Source organism: Branchiostoma floridae, chromosome 3, assembly GCF_000003815.2.
Source record: "Branchiostoma floridae strain S238N-H82 chromosome 3, Bfl_VNyyK, whole genome shotgun sequence".
NCBI lineage: Eukaryota > Metazoa > Chordata > Leptocardii > Amphioxiformes > Branchiostomatidae > Branchiostoma > Branchiostoma floridae.
The window spans coordinates 12177557-12196754 of record NC_049981.1 but is presented as its reverse complement, the minus strand read 5'-3'; the positions used below and the strand labels follow the sequence as shown (position 1 = coordinate 12196754).

Genomic DNA, 19198 nt, shown 5'->3' with positions numbered 1-19198 from the left:
TCTCGCGAGGCCTGGCGAGACTTGTCACTGCACCGGAAACGACGAGGTTCACCTGAAGTGGAACACAAACATCGATCGGACGGCAGTAGCACGAGCTCCACTCTCTTGTGTGCCCGATTGTGGGCTACTTCAAGTGGTTTTAGAGGAGATTACGGCACAGAAACGTCGCCTGAAGTCTCGGTGAGTTGACTTTTCCTCAGAATATCGTTAAATACGGCGTATTTTTGCAGCTTGGTGGAGATTTTGGTCCCGAAGCTGCATGTACGTACGCAGCCCCGACCGTAAGCAGTGCACAGTATGGAAGCCAGTGCAGTGTCGTGCCCTCTCGGCTTTCGGTCACTTTTGTACACATTGCTGGGATAAGATACATCCTTGTGTATTCCTTGTGCTAACATACACAGTACCGTCTTTCCACGTGTGTGTATAGAGTTGTGTAGTTGTGCTAACGTTTGTAGTTTTGTACTTTTGTCGTGCAGTCAAAAATCTATTTATCATCTAGTGCAACATGCGACTTGAACTTGTTGAAGTAAACATTTAATTGTCCAGACCTAAACTTTCGCATATCTGATTTCTTTAACGTTTTGTTACCTGTGGCATTTTCCAAATGCTTTTTTTTTTGTAAAACACAATTTGCAAAACTGGGCACGATCACATTTGAATAAACTGTATGCTCTCAAATTAAGCTGTGCTTTTGAAGACGTGCTCTCAACATTACCTGGATTAAACTCGATATGCCGGGCTCTACCGACCCCAATCCGGGTTTATCTTTGGCAGATACTGCAGCCAGGACACGCCTTCCAATTCTACCTCAAGTAACGTCCTTGTTATGCCTGTCAGAGAAATAATTATGGACAATGAGGGGGTAGAGAGAACGGGAACAATGTCAGACATTGTTTGCACCATTTAGTATTTCCTCTTCATTGTACCACTACCCAAAAATTTACATTCAGCACAAAATCTGTGTTAGAACAAAGCCTTAGGGCTTGGAATATGTTGTCTACCCTATAAAAACAAAAGGATTTGCAAGGACGGTTTCCCGAAAACTTTTTCTTAAATTTTATGGATACACTTTTGGAGGAAATCTAGTCATGCACAAAATACTCTGTAATACTAATAGTGACTAACTTCGCAAACATCTATAACGTTAGCAGTGGAAAAACAGCCCCTCCCAATTTTATTCCTGTGCATCTTTTTCCACAATGCTTCCATGGCCTGAGGCATTCACTCTATTCACAATGGTATCTCCTGGAGGAGGGGACTTCCGTTTCCTAATGCCACATCTTCTGGAATTTGCATAATAGATTCCCTTGAGGAGATTCTCATGCTGGATTGAATGTCTCTTGAAACTGTGGTAAATAAAAACATTGACAGTTGATCCATGGTTTTAATAACAAGTCAGGGATTTAGTGCCATTAACAGTCTTTCAAATGGCATTTACCTATTGAAGAAGCATTTAGAAGCATACCCATATTAGTATACTCAAGTTATTACAAATTTTTGACAATTATGAATATAGTAACTTTGACTCATTTCTACCTGTACAACTTTGAAACAATTGTGCTACATGTGTATATATGAATTATGATGATACTGTGCATTTTTTCTCACCTTGCATCAAGTAATTTCCTATGACATCCTTGAATCATAATTTGTGACTGTATGATCATTTTTCTGTATCATTTCAAAGTTGTAACTTTACAACTTTCCCCCAAGTGAATGATAAAATGTTATACGTGTATATGTACAATTGGAATTGGTTATTTGGGCATATGATACTACTGGTCAGCCGTGTAATCTTGACATAGTTCCTTCTCTCATTCCAAGAAAGCGATATCTAAAATCTTTTCCTTGCCACTTCCCCTTCCTCCCTTATCTGAATCTGAAGTATTCTGAACTGATTTGAACAGGCTGTGCTGTTGTACTGTTGTTGAAAAGAACTCTAGACAATGCAGAAACACTCTTCTTTTTCCCTATATGTGACTGGAATTTTTATTCCCAACCTTTGTTAGTTTGTAGTGTTCCAGTATAGATTTGACAACAATTCGTACATTCCTAGTCGTTTAGAGGAGAGCTTTGAGTTTAGTGAACCAGTTTTTCAAGTCAGCTGGCCTGCGAATGTGCCCTTTCCTTCTGTAAAGTGATCGTAAAAACGCGAGGACATCTGGATCCAAGGAAAAGAATTCAGTTTACGACCACCCCCTTGGGAAATTACTGGCTTCTTCACTAGTTTGATGGCAGGGAAGAAGACAATTACAAGATGTTCTCCAAAGATAAATGCCTTGTAGTGGATGAGAGTTATAATCTCTACCAGGCCTTCGGGCCAACTTTGAAACGACGTAAAAAGAGTACAGTAAAGTACTTAGGAAACACTGGGAAACAGCTCAAATTGTAGACCTTACAAACTTGAATAGATTGAGACTAGTGAGATTTTTTGCACTTTTGTTCTTCAAAGAGGCTTGCAAACAGGGTGCTTGAGGGATGTCATTGATATGTATACTACAGTATAGCAACTTTCTTGACTATCCTCATAGTGACCAAAAACACTTGTAGCGCAGAATATGTCATTGTGCAAACATAATGAAATATGTGAAATTTATTGGTATGAATATGTCATACGTTGCCTGTACCCTTCTTTACAAAATGTCAAAATACACATACACACAATACTTGTGTTTGACAGGGGAGGCCAGGTAGACATGACAAAGTAAAATATCTGACAGGTGTTAATGTTTCTCTTGTCTACTGAGTGCTAAGTTTGTGAGTCGATGTTTGCAGACACCCACTTTGTCATAGGAGTGGATTAAGCCGCTACTGTTCAGCTGGGGGAAACAGATATGCAAAAATCGGGCAAATAAACAAGGGACTTGAAGTTGGGGTTACAGACTGGCTTTCAGCCAAATGGAGCCTTTAGGTTTTACAGAAAATCTGCTGAGTTGTAGCTGTAAAAACTTACAAAAGAATGTTTGTCTTTAGAAGTGGGTTGAACATAAATTGCAATGCAATATAACAGTTACTCAAGCAACAGTGGATAGATTTGTGAATGGTCAGACATTTCAAGAAGCATCAACCACCATTTGTAGGAAAGAGGATTTAAATTATAATAGTTTTACTTATAGTTGTCATTATTGGGTTGTGGTCTTGCCATATCTTTGTTCTCTTGAACACCTGTTGTATTAAATCATGCTTGAGAATTTATACTTAGTTTTCAGTAGAATTAAGTTGATGGCTTTGGCTAGATGTAGAGATTGTGGGTTTGATTCCTGGCATTCCCGACTAGACTTCTTGTCCTTGGGTAAGACAATTTTACATGACTTTCCTACCACGTGTATAGATGGGTGCCCTAGTATTTTTATAGTAATAATTAATAGTTTACCTTTTAGAATAGGTCTCCCTTTCAACTTATTGTACAGGGTTTGTTGGGAACTTTATTGCCAGAACACCTGTATTTTGACATCTGGTGGGGTTACCACCCAACAACAGACATATATTGGTACATTTGCATTCCTAACTGAACAGGCTACACTGCCCTTTTTGTGTATATTATCCCCACCAAAGGGCATTTCAATGCAGTGCAGTATACCCTACCTACACAAATGTTTAGGTTGTTAGTTGCTTTTCAAAGGCTGGTCACTCGATAGGGCTAAATGGAGTTAGGATTATAGATAAAATGCCACATGTGTATGGCTAGAGTCTTTGTCTATGATGCTCAACCAAGGTATTCCAAACTGAATGCTTGAACATAAGTAGTCTACTTGGAGATGATATTTGCAAGTCAGATTGTTGTCTTTTTGCATTTCCGTTTACTAGGCCTTTGTTGAAACAGGAGAAGGCCGCAACACATGCATGCATGCGTCCGTTTACTCTACACGAGTGCACAACAAAGTTATGTCTGCAAAGGGGCGGGTTTGTAAAAAGCGGCGGCTCGAGTCGGGTCGTGAGTTGATAAGGTATACTTGACATTGCTTTTTGTGCCGGAGAGGGCGATTGTTTGTGCGCACGGCCAGTCGGAAGCAGCATTATCCCCAGTCTTGAGTGGCTGATAGAATTTCAGCAGTTTTTCTTGTTTTTGGTTCCGCTGTGTAAGTTTATGTAAGGTCTGTTGGCTGGATCAGATTCATGTTATGAATGCCCAGAACAATCAAACTGTTTGGTTTGTGTCCAGAGGACGCAATAGTCCAGCCAGACACAAAGAGATGGAAGAAAGGGAGAAAAAAGGCGTGCCAGAATTAGTTGATCAACCTAACCACAGCTGTGTCTCTTGTCTTTTGACAGCCCGGCTACAGAACCAACTCATTAGGCTATTGCTGGAGGGGTACTCATTAGGCGACCCCTCACTACGAGCTGTTTTCCAAGGCAGTCCGACTGTCAAAAAATTGGCAGAATCACGAAAACCCACCACAAGTCTGACCAAGCATGCCACAGTGAAATGTAGAGAGATCCGCTGGTCTCATTAATACATTATGGAGGCAGGATGTCTGAGGGCTTACAGCTGGCAGTATAAACTATAACTCAGGCACAAAAACTAACAGTGATTGCAGCAAGAGCAATGAATCACCATAAAACTGTCAGCGGTGCCATTTTTGATGACAAAAGTCAAGTGAAGTGTGTACACTCCTTTTTATAAACTACAGAAACTTTTTGACTAATGTCATCCATTGAAAAAGGTCACCCTTGCTACACATGTACTTTCCAAAAGCTATTACAGGTGCTTGAATAAACACCACACTTTGGACTCTGCAAATAGTGGTAGCTAGAAAAGATACCGTGGAAAATCGTTCTACCTGGAGAATCTGTTATGCCTGAAGAAGGGATAAACACCCAGTTTTTTTTTTGTTTCCAGGGCAAATCTTTGTATGTGTTTACCAAGCATGACCCATCATCCGTGCATTTGTATTATGTTTGAGGACAAAATAAAGGAACAGGGAAAAGGGAGTTGGGGGCAAGCCTTGGGGCTTACAACACAGCAGTAGACTAGTAGAAATTTCTTCAATTAAGACCCTACAGAGAACACTTCTTAATTACAACACAGCAGTAGCTGAGATTTCTTCAATTAAGACCCTGCAGAGAACACGGTCACCTCTTAATTTCACCAACAACTTCACTGTAATGTGAGACCCCTGGAATACTTGTGGCAAGGCTCGGACCAACCTAAGCTTATGCTAACTACCAGAGGAGAAAACATGAATTCAGAGTCTTAACCTCCTTCCTTTGTTGTTGCGCACATGACTTGAATGAAGAAGCCAGAGAAAAGTATGTCCCTTGGCCCATAGCAAATACTTGTGTAGCACACCAAGTCTTTGCATCTGTTGTTCTTGGCATTTATTGCATTCCTGGTGTTGAAACCTTGCTTTGAAGGAAGTAAAGCGCACTCTGGCAAGGGAAGAACTTCTTTTCAGCCTTGTGACTGGTGTCGGATTGAGCACAATGCACTCCTGTTGATGTAAATACAGATTGGGCTTGCTGAAAAAGAGAAGTCCAAAATGACATTGTGTGGAAAGGTTTTGACCAGTCCGTCAGATTCTTCCAGCGAAGGGGTTTCAAAAGGGGGAACAGTTTGACTATGAAGAACTGGGACAGGGTAATGGTACAGTAACAGTAGCATGAAAAAATGTGTCTCATATCCAAGGAAAACTAGGCACAAATCAGCACCCTCCTATAGAAAAGAGATGTAAAGGAACTTTCAGCATATCACCTGTTGTGACAATTGGCCAATTAACAAATTTGCATCTAAGTGGTTATTGGATCATCACATGACACCTGATTTTGCTGAACAGAAAAGAGCACATGATGAGAATTCTGTGTCATTCAAATGTTTATCCATTATATGAGAGGCTGGTGAAATAGAATTTACATTTTCAATATGTAGCCACTGTTGTATTCCCAAATGTTTTCTCACATAAACAAAGGAAGCTTGTTCAAGTTTTGGGACAATAAGGATTTGAGGTAGGAAAGCATAGATCTATGCAATGTATTTTATAGAACACAAATGTAGAAGGAGGTTCTATGGCTAGACTTCAAAGTCTTTATATCTCAGTTTCATGACAAGGCCAGTTTTTGAAATAGAGAAGTCATTTGATAAGAAGGATTTGTGCTTGAAGGAGGGTTGCATAGATCAATCAATGGACCTGTTGTATGTGATTCATAGTCAATACTCGAGGCAGTACTTTATGGCTTGCTAATGTAAAAAGGGAAGGAAGCCCTATGGCTAGACTACAAGGCCTTCCCTTCCCTCACAAGTGGCCACCACTACAGGTGTGTTAATTGCTTCCTTTGTCTGACCTTTTTGTCACCCCACCTGTTGGCATAGATTTTCCTTTGAAAGCATATCATTACCTGTGGACAATACCCGCCATGCATATCAATGAGGTGGTGCTCTCACAGCTGTTTTTATAGGTAGATGGCAATCAAGGCCCCTGTTTGGTGCCATTGGAAGCCAATGAATGCTTGCAGACAGAGCAAAAGTAGGCAACTTCCTGATAACAACTTCACCTGTATTATGGGTTTGGAAAGGTGAATTTGATACCACGAGAAATGCAAATGAATATTTCTTTTTAACCAAACTGGCTATATGTTTAGCTATCAGTATGTGTTTTTCAGTTCTTTGGTGTATAGATTAGAAATTTGGTTGATTCTTGTTGCTCAAGATTGCAGTGCACCAGCTAGTCTATTCTTGTATGATGAAAGGCATTATTTCAAAACACATATAGCTACAGTATGTTCATTTCTTTTTCGTCATTTTGCAGTGGTAAGGGGAAGGAGGTTGAGTTTTAGTTCATCTTCATCATGGTTGAAATAATTCTGCAGTAGTATAGTAATGCATTAGAAGTGCATATTCACAGTGTTCTGAATTTGAAGTAAAGGGGTCACCACGAAGACAAAATCACCACAATCTGATGATATACAGGTGGATGCAGCTGTCGGAAAGAGTTAGGGAAAAAGTGGAAAGACTTAGTTACTAAGTTTGTTGCCCTACAATGAGAAAGGAAGTCTGGCAACACAACTTTAATGGGAAGGATTTGCCCAGTCCATAATTGGATGATTCACACCACTGAGTGACAAGAACAAAACTCCACATAGCCTAGTGAGCAAGAAATGGACTGCACAGATGTTTTTCCTTCCTACAAGGCCAAATGGGCTGAGAAGTGGAGTCTACAGCCTTCCTGTAATTCCTAACCCTGATGACAGCAGGAAGACACTTGACCCAAGGGATAGGGATCACACTGATCTGTGGGCAGATAAGCTAATCTAATGATGCCGGATCAATTTAAGGGACAATCCAGCATGAAAATGATCATTGCTACTTACTTCTCAAATTACATGGACAATTTTCAACCATCTCCACTAGGCTGGCTAATGTAATCCCACAATGGAGAAATATGGACTTTGTTCCAAAAGGCTATACGGTATACTGTAAGAGTTAAAACTCAAGGTGAAGCCAAAGATCTTACATCAATCAATAGTGTTTTATATTGCCTAAATGCAACACATATTTAAAGGAACAATACTAGTACTTAAATAGACCCTGACTAATAGGGAATTCTTAACTCACCAGTCTATGAATTAAATATTGTACAGTAGGAGCCAGTTAATTTCACAATGGATAACTGCGCACTTCTGTTAATTGCACAGAGTCCCCAAGACCCATAGTGATGCGGTCCAGCTGAATGACCTTGCTTTGTTGCACCATCCGGACAATTGCACAAAATGTGCTGGCTAATGGGGAGTGCAATTAAACGGCTTCTACTGTAGTATATATTTTTCCTAAATCTTAAACAACCGGAAAAATTCATAAAACTAATGCTGTCTCTGTTTCGATTTTCTAACCTTGTAAGCAATCATACAGCTTTTGAAAATTGTAAGGGAAGTTGTTGAATGGTACTACTGATCGAATGTAAAATCTTGCTTACTTCTTTATTGATAGTTCCAGCTGAGTTCCCCAGACCCTTGGTTCACCCCTAAGAGCCCCCCATATTTGGAATTTTTGTGCCAGGGCAGGAGGGTAAGGTGATACTGGACAGGAAGTCTTTGATTCATGCCTAAAGGCAGGTGGGAAACAAAACTGACCAGCAGGCAAAGGAACTGTCCATCTATGGAAAGATAAAAGGGGGGAGCTGAACACTTTGATAACTTCATCTCAAATCTTACGCTTTGAGTCTCACCAAAGAAAAAGAAGAAGAACTAGTAATTCTGAGTACTTAATCTGAAAAAAATGGGCCAACTTTCCTATTGTTCTTCAAGCATGTCTACAGGTGCCAACCTGTGATGCTTTGAGCAAACAAGCCATTACCGTTCTTGCATAGCACTTCCTTCTCTATAGTCGTAGTATCCAGGACCTGAAAGCTAGTAATTTTGTGCATCGAATCTTTGAAGGGTAGAATATGATATTATAAATACTTTAATACACTTTGCACCTGGCAGCATCATTCCCAACAATGAGTGTGGCATCTACAGAGTATGCCTGAACAAGTGTCACTTACAATTTGGGAGCCTATGTTGTTAATTTTCATTGTTGAATCTGTCCTTAAAGCTTATAAAAATAAATTTTCATATGTTTCATGTCATGAATTTCAGATGTATTGGTTGGACTGAGTGAAATTTTGTCTGTCCCAGTAAGCAAATTTTAATCCTGGGACTTGGCTCGAGTCCTTGAGACAGCCCAGAACAACCGGTGTTTAAAACTTCAATGTATGATTATTCAGGTCACATTATCTTCAGAAACCATAGTAATGGTAGCCCTGTTGTCTAATTCAGTAATTGGACTAGTAAATGTGGAAAGCATTTATCCCCCCTGCCCAAAAGTGGACCTTTCCAATAACAGCCCCTGTTTGATGGGGATGACAGACAAAGTGTGGGAGGGATATTTTCTGTTTGCTTTCTTGTCAACAGCAAGCATTAGGCCATGGAGTGGGCAGCTGTGGATGGCTGCACCTTTGGAACAGCCAGCGGTATCAATGTCCGTCCCAGTTTATGTTATTACTCACTCTCCCAGGCCCCTACAGTGGATGCACATTTTTGGCTGCATCATTAGAGAGTGTTGGCTTTTGTTTAGGTTGGAGCTGTCGCGGAGGAGTCATATTCTATAGATGTTAATTGATATGAGGCCCAAGTGAGATTGGATATCTGAAAGTTTGTTTGGATAGTTGTCACCTACCATCCAAGCTGAACCCTCAAAACTTGGTACCAGGTAAAAGACTGGCACAGAAAGTACAACATATACATTTGTGTACGTTATGTTGTACAAGTTGTACTATACAATATATAGTACATGTACATGTTTTTGATTTGAAAGTCTGATTTACATGTATTAAAATGTTTTCCCAACTTCAAATGAATTATGGTTATACGTTAGAATGGTAAACAAAACTCACATTGTTACTCATACATTGACATAGTGACATTTGATACAAAGGTATCAGAGGGAATAAATGAAAAGTGTCATTTTCAAGGCCATATTAAACCAGATGATGTCATACACCTACCTGCACACCTGGATGACATTTAAAGTATCACACAATGGATACCCAGTGTTAATAATACAGCTATTGTCTATCAGATTCACACCTTAGTTGCATCATTTATATATAGCTTAGGAGTCAAAGGTACATGTACATGTACACGTATTGTTTTACATATCCTAATTTTTTTTTATTTTTGAAGACACTACTTGATACTGCAGTCAAACCTACTAGATACAAGTGACCACCTCTACATAAGGACCACCTGGCTAATGTTTTTGATTATCCTTAGATACATTTTCCCATTTACACAGGCATTAAACCTCATGATAAAGATTCCTATCCATAGTGACCACCTGTCCATATAAACCATATTTTATCAGTCCCATGAAGTCTTTTTTGTCAGGTTTGATAGTGTATTTCCTTTCCACTTCTACTTCCAGAGGCATTTCCTTATGTTTTCCCCATCCCTGCTCCACAGCTAATGACTCACTCACTACATGTATCTGGTTTATCGTCTGTTTTTCCCCATCTTGCTAGGGTTAGCCATGCTTGCGCCTCAGATGTCCCCTGATAGTCTAAGACCTTTCCACACAGTCTTGTCCCCAGTGCGTCTGCTTCCTGCAACTGTTGGCACTCAGAAATGCAGGGGGTGGATGTAGTCACCCTGCCAATCTTCTGTTTTCTGTCTGGCACACAGCACAGATGTGACAGTTTTCAACTCTTCTGGCATCGCAAAGTTGGTTTCTTGGATAACACTCTAATTGATCTACATGTAGTAGATGCAAGACTACAATTTCCAGTGTAATTGGATGCTAGTATATTCATGTTGTATTAAGCTTAGAGCGTACTTATTCATGGGATGAAGTGTCGTTTTGTATGCGTTAGGTCGAAGGTCAGTGCTTGGCACCTTTTCCAACCAGGTCATTGCCAAATGGAGCATTTAACCATGACTGACCCAGGGCTCTGTTGAAGAAATGTTGTTTACAACTTGGTTTGCCAATAGAAATGGTAGCCAAAGACTTGTTAAGCATTCAGGGTGTAAGCAGATACAGTCAAACCTGCCCGAGCGACCACCTCTTCTCAGCGACCACCTGGCCATTTCGACCGCTTTTTCTCGGTCCCGATTTTTTTCCCCATTGACGTAAGCATTAAGCGACCTTTTCTCAACGACCACCTGGCCAACGCGACCGCGACCGGCCCAAATTGGGACCCATAACGACCGCATCATTTTCAAAATTGAGGTTTTCATCGATTTTTGATGATTACTAGCGCGATTTTGTGCCAAAACCGGCCAGTTTGCGTCGGATTTTGACTGCCATTACAATGTTATGTTTCGAATAGAGATGGTGGTGGTCAATGGGTGGGTTAAAGACCTCGCTTCTTTACATGCGTTCAGTGTGTCTGCTATTTGCCATTAAACACAACAGAAACCATTTATACTTTGCATCGGGCATGTTTTGAGTCGATACTCTTCTCAGCGACCACCTGTCCAAATCGACCGCTTTCCCCCGGTCCCCCGGGTGGTCGTCTTGGACAGGTTTGACTGTATGTAGTTGTTCACTCCTTGCTTAAGTTGCTATAACGTATAAGTTCCAATGTCTTATATTTACATATTTGCTACAAACATTACAACTATGGAAGGCTCACAGCAGGGGAAAAATGGTCTGCCAACAAGAAGACTTTGCCAGTCTCTCTAAATTGGATTGGATTCTGAAATGAAAGTGTAAATTTATATGCCAGTCAAAATGAAGTCAAGCTAAATCTTGTACCTTTCTTTCACCTGCCTGAAAATTTATGTAGCTTTCTGAACGACCCCCTCTCTTGTTGCCAAATGAAACAGCCTTGACACAACATCCTCCCCCAAACAACAGTTACTGCTCCGTCCCCAAGCCAGGCCAATCTTCCCTGTGGGCACTGCTGTTGTACTATTCATGATGGATCAAAGATCAACCATGTGACTCATCCAGCCTCAATGCGGGAAATGCATCAATGCGTTTTTCCTTTGCCTGCCTCTGTAGGAAACAAGACCAACCAGTTCCCTAATCCTCTGGAAATCCCGGACAGAGGGAAAACACCACCAACTGTTGGAGGTTTCAGATTTGGGATCATCTCTCTTCCAAAGGTGAGTTTGTTTACTGATTCTACAATTCTATATTTCCTTTTTATACAAGGTTAACCTTGAAAAATACAGATAATGCTGTGTCAAAACAAACCAGGAAATAAGGGGCTTGTCTTGCATACTAAGTTGTTGTGTATCACTTATATGTACCCAGACAGTGCATAATTAAAATCTACCCCCTGTTTTATTGGACTAGGAATGAGTAGGTTAATTCAGTTCACTTCATTACTGGTGATTGACAGCTGTCTGTCAATTACTGGTGTTATTGATAGTAAACAAAAGCAGGACAGTCAACTATTGTGCAACCTTGTTATAACATTGCCTCCATGAAAAATGGGGGTGTTATTTTGGGTTTGTGTGTATGTTTGTGTGTGTCTCTGTGTTTCCCAATATTTGTTGTCAGAACTTAAGAGCCACTGGATGTTTTGTGATATTTGGTATGTGGGAAGATGAAGGTCAAGGTTGATAATGGGCCCCCTAGCAACCTTTCTTGCTACTGCAGCAGAGATTCCAAGTTTTATATCTTTTGTCCTGGACGTGGTAGTCAGCCCTGAGTTTTTCAAAGAAAGGTTTTTCTCCATTGACTATGCGATGGGTCTATATTTTGAGTCTTTTGATAAAGTTGTCAGGGTATTAGCTTGCTACGGACTGGCAGTATATATACCAATTGCCACCATTACTTTCTATGTGCTTTTCAGTAATTAGCACAGATTCTTCTGCCTAGAGGCCATCGCACAGCTATGAGACAATGAAGTAAAACATAATTTCTACAGACACATTGGAACCGAATAAAGCCAAGGGTTAATTTGAGATGTCCCTGATAATTTTCAGCTATTCAGAAGAGTTGCTTGTCATGTCAGTATATGGGCAGAGATAGTGACTCCCCTGCCATCCCCAGCTAGTGTCCGGATGTTTGGTCAGGATGTCAGAAGTCCCTGGTGTGTCCTTCTGCCACATAAATCAGGCCATAAGGAGGAAGAAACACAGCTTTCCTGTTCCTGTAAGGAGGGCAGTCAGTGTGTTATGATATACTGTAGAGGATTTGAAACCAGGCCAGTTGCTGAATCAGTGAAGCCCATGTCAGTCTAGCTCAGCATGAAGGGACAATTGATTTGTTTGTGGTTTTGAGGAGGAAGTACCAAATTGTGTGATTCTGGCTCCTATGCAAATGTTGTTTTCTAGAACTAGAAGCTGCTATGTCCCTTCCAAAACTTTTCAATATTGGAACATAGAGCTGTCTCCAGTTTTATATTTTTTTTCTGTCTCACTCATCGTTTGTGAGATCATGCTGTTTTTCTATGTTAAATCTGTCATTTTAAGCTTAAAGTTCATTTCTATGCTGGGATAGAAGGACAGGTCCTTGAGACAGCCCTGTTTGTAAATAGCATGATGAAAAAGTTGGACTGCGCCCAACAGAAAAAGATGACTCAACATTTCACTATATCTTCTTCATGTTGATGACTGGATGGCTCAGGACACAAACAAGCATTATTATGTGGAATAGAAGACATCTCCAAGGAGATGTTGGCGAGGTAAATCTTAAAGTTTCCTAACTGGCTTTTTATTACACCCACAGCCGAAACATCTGCTTGGACATTAAAATAGAAGCTGTCTTTATTTTCTAACAATGTCCAAATATTGTCAATGGACAATGCCTTGGCTAAAGTGGTCTGCATCCCCACCTACCCCTTCCTGTCGAACAGCTCTCACCAGTTGACTTTTAGGTTTGGTGTTTTGCTTGTTTCAGACATGTGACATTTTGTGACCTATGGTAGATTTGGATCGTTAAAACCACAGGCAGAGTTCTCTGTGGAAGGATGTCAGCTTCTTAGGATTCCTGGTTTTATAACATATCCTCAACACGTCTTCATTCATTTATTGAAACGTTATGGAAATCTTGAAACCCATTTCTGTACCAGTATTTCAAAATTTGAAACAGTAATGTTCACAGTTATAGTAGTACGTACTGTAGCTGAATCCTTAATTAGTACACATCAAAAAGAGCCATTACTGATGTTTTATAGCATAACTAGCCGCAGTTTGCTTCTTTATCATTATACCAAATCAGTTTTAAGTCAGCCCTAGCTCTTTGGAGCCTTGATGTTTTATGTCAGTGTGACTGTCATTTACAGTGCTTGAAGGTCAAATATTTTACAGTACGTGGGAGACATGTTAATGTGTACGTCTGGGGATTTTTCAAATAAATATCCGCCCCTTGCGAGGAAGGGCCCACTTGTTAAAGCACGACCACAGGCTTCCGCTGCCTGTTTACAGCACTCATGAGTTAGGAGCTGGAGTTTGATGTCTGGAAGGTTGCAGAAGGAAAAATGTTGTCTTTTTTAGTCCAGGGCAGTCTGGGAATGTACTTGAAGGTCATACCAATCTTTGCTTCCAAAGGACAAATTATGAGTTATAACAAATTGTTGAACTTCAAGTGATTAAACTCTGTAGAAGGTGATGCCTTGAAGGTTGGATACTGATTCAAATCTTGAACTCTGAATCTGACCATGAAGACTGCCCAGTTCAAGAACAAGCTGCTAGGGGGCTCAAAAGTATGTCTCTTCTTCCAATGCCCAAGAGCTGTCTTCCACCCAAACTCACAAGAATCTATATTTCAAACCACAAGGTGTCAAAACGGAAAGCTCCACTGCAATACCATGATAAACTGTTAGGGGGCCCAGAATCTATTAATGTCAAGGTCTCATCAAGACATATCCACATACCAATTATCAAGACTACCGCCCAGGCCTTATTGAGTTGTTTTTTTCAAACACACAAGAATGTTCTCGAAAATTTCACAATAGTAAAGTTAAAAATGTTACTTGACAGGAGACATTTCGGTGTGGAAAGTTCATTAGGCAAGCAGAACACTGAAGTGTCCAACTTGTAGACACAGACTGATCATGTCCTGATAGCGGAGATTATCCTACAAGTGTTCCCTGTAGATACGGTCCCAATCTGGAAAAACTCACAACAAAATGATAGACACCACCTGGCCAGCAACAATGAGCACCATAAACACCCTGTCCTGGTAGTAAACTGGCATTCGTTAAACTTCAGGTAACGTCTTATTTATCGTTTCCTGTTTTTCTGTCCTGTTGAGATATTTTATGGCTGTTTAATTGCACACTGTTCTGCAGTGTGTGAATTAAAGTTCAGTTTGGATTTGGATGTGTCCTGTTTTGGGGTCAGGTAGGTTGGGGATTTAAATGAAGATCTCAGGCCTTCCCGTACATGTTTCCATTGGTTTATGTTGCCTAGAAAGAATGTGTGGACACTTGAATAGGAGTTACAGGAACATTCTGGAAAATGATTTCATTGCAAAGCATTAATGATTAATCATTACATCTAGAACCTTTGCCAAGATTTTTCCAGTGCCATTTGTGTATCAGTTGCCAGCATAATTTTAGAAGATTCAGCTTTATTGGTCCTTGACATGGCAAATGACATTATAAATGTCACATGAAATGCGCCAAGAATAACATTCCATAAAATCCTTGTTGTTACAATCCCAAACATACATAATCACATTTTATTAAAAAGACCTAGACACTGGTTTAAATATAGCAGTGGCTGAAAGACAAGTGGGCATAACTATGTCAGCAAACAATAACGTCTGTAGAATTTACAAGAAAAAAAGTAACTGCATGTATATTCTGTACAGACGCAGTACATTTTACTAGTGACCTTTTGCCACAGAGCCGCCATCACTAGTTATAGATGGATCCTTATTATCCATGTACATAGGTACATGTAGGTAGGGGCAAGGAAAACAAAGGTCAAGTTCAATATTTGGCAGCTTTCTTTTTTTGATATTTTGCTATCCTTTTCTGCATAAAAAATTTTCTAACGTTTTTCCGTAATAGACATGATTTTGACTCATTTGATTACTATAAGTGCATCTGAAGGACTGATGGTTACACCATCTGTTTTACAAATTGCTTCTCTCCCAAAGTTATAATGAGGATGGCATTGCATCTTTCTTATCACTTGCTTGTAGGCCTCTGTCCCTGAGAGATATGAGGTAGCCTAGAGAAGGAATGAAGAGATTATGCTACAAGGGAAGCCAAAAATCCACCCCTCTCTTATCACTGACGCCTATCTCTGGCACCAGACCATACATGGCAAAACGCATATCTTTGTTCCGCATCTACAAAGCCTTAGGAAAATATTGGCGGGCCGAGGGCATTCAACACTGTGGATGATATGCACATACTTTAGACTGCACCTGCAGGCTGGTTTGGAGCGTACAATGGTGTCAAGTCATGGGAAATTGTCGCTACTGGATTACAATATTTCCTGGGCAAATCAAAGGATTTTGTAACGGAATTGTCCAGGTGGTGGAACTTGAATCCGGTAGTGAAATTGCCCAAGGATGCGTGCCGGTCTGGCATTTCAAAACAGCCTGTATTTGGAATAGTAATGGCCTATGCACTAAATGACTAATGCAGTCAACTCAAGTCAAACTGAAAACCACATCGGTCTTCACATTTTGTCCAAAACTTTGTGTTATCACAATCTGACCTCCAAACTAATAAGTTATAAAGCAGGGCTTTCTAAAGGTCCTTCGGGTCTGAGTGTAGGGATTTTGTACTGTATCCTTGTCTTTGTTTCTACTTCCAAGATTGCATCTACGCTTCTTCAGTTTGTTTATCTTCGAGAACCTTTGGAGTGGATGTTGGGCTCCGGATGAGGACCAGATGATGTTGGCAAACGGGACACTGGACTTGTCATTTAAACATATACCATACTTACTTTGTGTTTAAAGAAAAGTTTGCTGACGGCCAGTTTGTCATGGTGTTCGAAAATGAACACCTTTATTTCTTGAAATTGACATTTACAAATTAGCAATCATCATTGTAAACAGCCAATTGTAATAAACTCATATACGCATGCATGATTTAAAGATTTTCTTTCATTTCAATGTTATGAAGACATAAGTTGGCCTGAATTCTGAGATGTTTATACACCCCACGTATTCAGCTCTATCTCTTTGTATCCTTCAGACTTCCCTCTGCCGGCTGTCCAATACATTGGTATTCATAAATGCCTAAAGGGTGGAAATAAAAACATAACGACGTCCCTTAAGACGCACATTCTTCAACATTTCAAAGGAAACTTGTCGAATTCCTGGGATTACTTGGTTAGCTACTATGTGAAAAATGTCGTGGGACAGGAGCACGGAGTAACCTTTCCTTTACTGCTTTAGATAAGTTTTTCCAAATATTGACTGATTGAGACTAATTATGCAAGTCAGGAGGTGGACGAAAATTTGAGTGTTTCTTTACATTATACATTGTGAAACTTGCCTTGAAACAATTTGATGACTTTGTGTTTTTATAATGGTTTTACTGAAGTGTTGATTTATACAGAGACAAATACAGTTAACTGAGTTACCTGACAGGTATACTGTATTAGAGTGTATAGAGTTAACCTGTTGAGATGTCAATGTTACTTTTCAAAATAGATACAGTAAACCTATTAAGATTTCAATGTTTTTTTTCCAAATAGATTTCATTGATGGTGGGTTTATCTATGTTTCGGGCATTTCACAGAAGCCATGCTTGTAATAATCATATATACTAATCATGTAAAACAAATATTTTACATCAAGAGACAATGCTGCACCCTGTTATTAAACAGCATATCATACTATATGGTATGTTCAAGGAAATGTATACAAGTGAGAAAATACAGTTTTTGCTTTCATTTAAACTAACGCTTTAAATTGGTATTTCAAAAACCTGACAGTTATAAGAGTATGATATATGGCATTCTGTACCAGATTGTGTAAGCTAGAGATGCTACATGTATATGTACTACAATGTACATGTTTGTGTTGGAAGGGTCCATGCCAAAGGATTTAGTACTTAGTAATTGAGAAGGCCTGGGAAGCCCCTAGCTAGATAGACAACTTCATATACACTCAATCTAGGTCGACACCTGGGTGTATAAAGCATGTAGGATTTACCACCCAATTATCCTGCAAACAGGTACCCTACAATTATCGGAGCAAGATAAAAAGCACTGTAGGACAAACTCTGACCCTTTCACCATCTGTAAAATTACCCTGCCAATTGGTGGCATCCCCATGTGGGGCTAATAATGTGGCGCAGATGTGCGTTGGTTTGTGATTACTGTACTGTATGTACTTTTCATACTGATGTTTCCCAACTGGTGTACATGTGGTGGTGGGCTGAGTTTATGCCCACCACAGGTAGTGAAATATAATCTGTAGGTTTCCAGAAGTACTTTCTCATTTTGGCAGAGCCAATTAGATTCAGTATGGTCATTCTTGAGTCGTTGCCCCACTTCTTTTTAATCCGTAGCCCTTTCTCTTTCTTATCCTATTGTTGTTCCTCTTTTTTTTTTAAATCCAAGTGGCGTCTTTAAGATGTGGTATCTTCTGTAAGGAGAAGGAAATGATTTTGTTCAGCCGATAGATCTAGTAGTGGCCAGCACTCCATTGTGACTAACTAGTCTTGAATACACACATGTGAGGTGCATACAAAATTTGTCTAATGAAACATGCATTGCGTTACCTTAAGGCATGCTGTAATCTATACTTTTGTCTGTCATGGACAGTTGAATTCCCAGAGCTTATTTGAATTTCAAACCATGTGCAAAGATGATATTGCCCATATAGTATTGTAGCGATAGTAGATCTAGATATGGGCTTGCATAAGGACTTGGGGCATGTACATACATTTTGATAAAAGTAGTTGCTGTACAATGATATGCAAGAGACACAACGTAAATTATATTTTGACCTTGTATAACATTATATTATGACATTGTATTACATGTATGTATAATTGTGAGAAGAAATTTTGAGCTTTAATTTGGGAAAGTGAACACACTATGACAGTAACCCACCCAAGCAAAGTTGTCGTATAAGAAGGGCGTATTAATTTTCTACCCATTGTTACCTACAGTTGAACTTTCTCCCCGTCTGCACTATTCCTTCCACCTCATTACCTTAACTACCTGTCACACCTGTAGCGATGACGTACCTGCAAACCGCACGCACGTCAATGCCAGTCTTTCCTGCGTAGGTTGACCGTCTGGTCCCACCATACCGTGAGCCTGGTTAATTTTTGGAAGAAGGCCGGTCGTTTAGCGTCCCTCAATCGTTCTAATCACCTTTCTGCATGCAATGGGCATTATGCTCGGGTGACCAATTTCAATTATCGTAAAAAAGGTGACATTTGTTGGTCTGTGTCTGTCTTTCATAAATGTAAAAGATCTCTGGTCTCTTTTCATTCTCATAAACCATTCATTATTTCTTACTCATTTTGTATGATGATTTGAGTAATCAATTTTATATTGTAACGAAGATTAAGTAAGAAAAAGACAGCATGAATCATGTTGATTACTGAAGGTCAAGGAAAGAAGAATTCATGAAGATTAGTATCTTTGCAAATGTATTTTTGGTATGCTGCTCTAAATAACTCGTGCTGAAAGTATGCCATGCATTTATATTGATCCAGTGGTATCATGTCTTATCTAATCTAATCATCAGATGTCCCAGTCACAATGCCAATTATGATGACCATATATGCAGTCAATACCCCTGTGTAAACCATGGTCTTTAAACATGCCCTTTAAAAATGTGATCCCC

General features: G+C 39.8%; 1 protein-coding gene across 5 annotated transcripts in view; it reads left to right on the top strand.

The window, feature by feature from the left end:
- LOC118411158 (multiple epidermal growth factor-like domains protein 11) overlaps positions 1–19198 on the top strand; it is a 39251-nt gene continuing 20053 nt past the window's right edge. For 4 of the 5 annotated variants that reach the window (XM_035813212.1, XM_035813210.1, XM_035813208.1 and 1 more), the window contains exons 1-2: positions 1–180; positions 11477–11580. The gene's annotated coding sequence lies outside the window, so the exon portion shown is untranslated. The remainder of the gene's footprint in view (positions 181–11476; positions 11581–19198) is intronic. The other variant, XM_035813209.1, reaches the window with a different exon arrangement.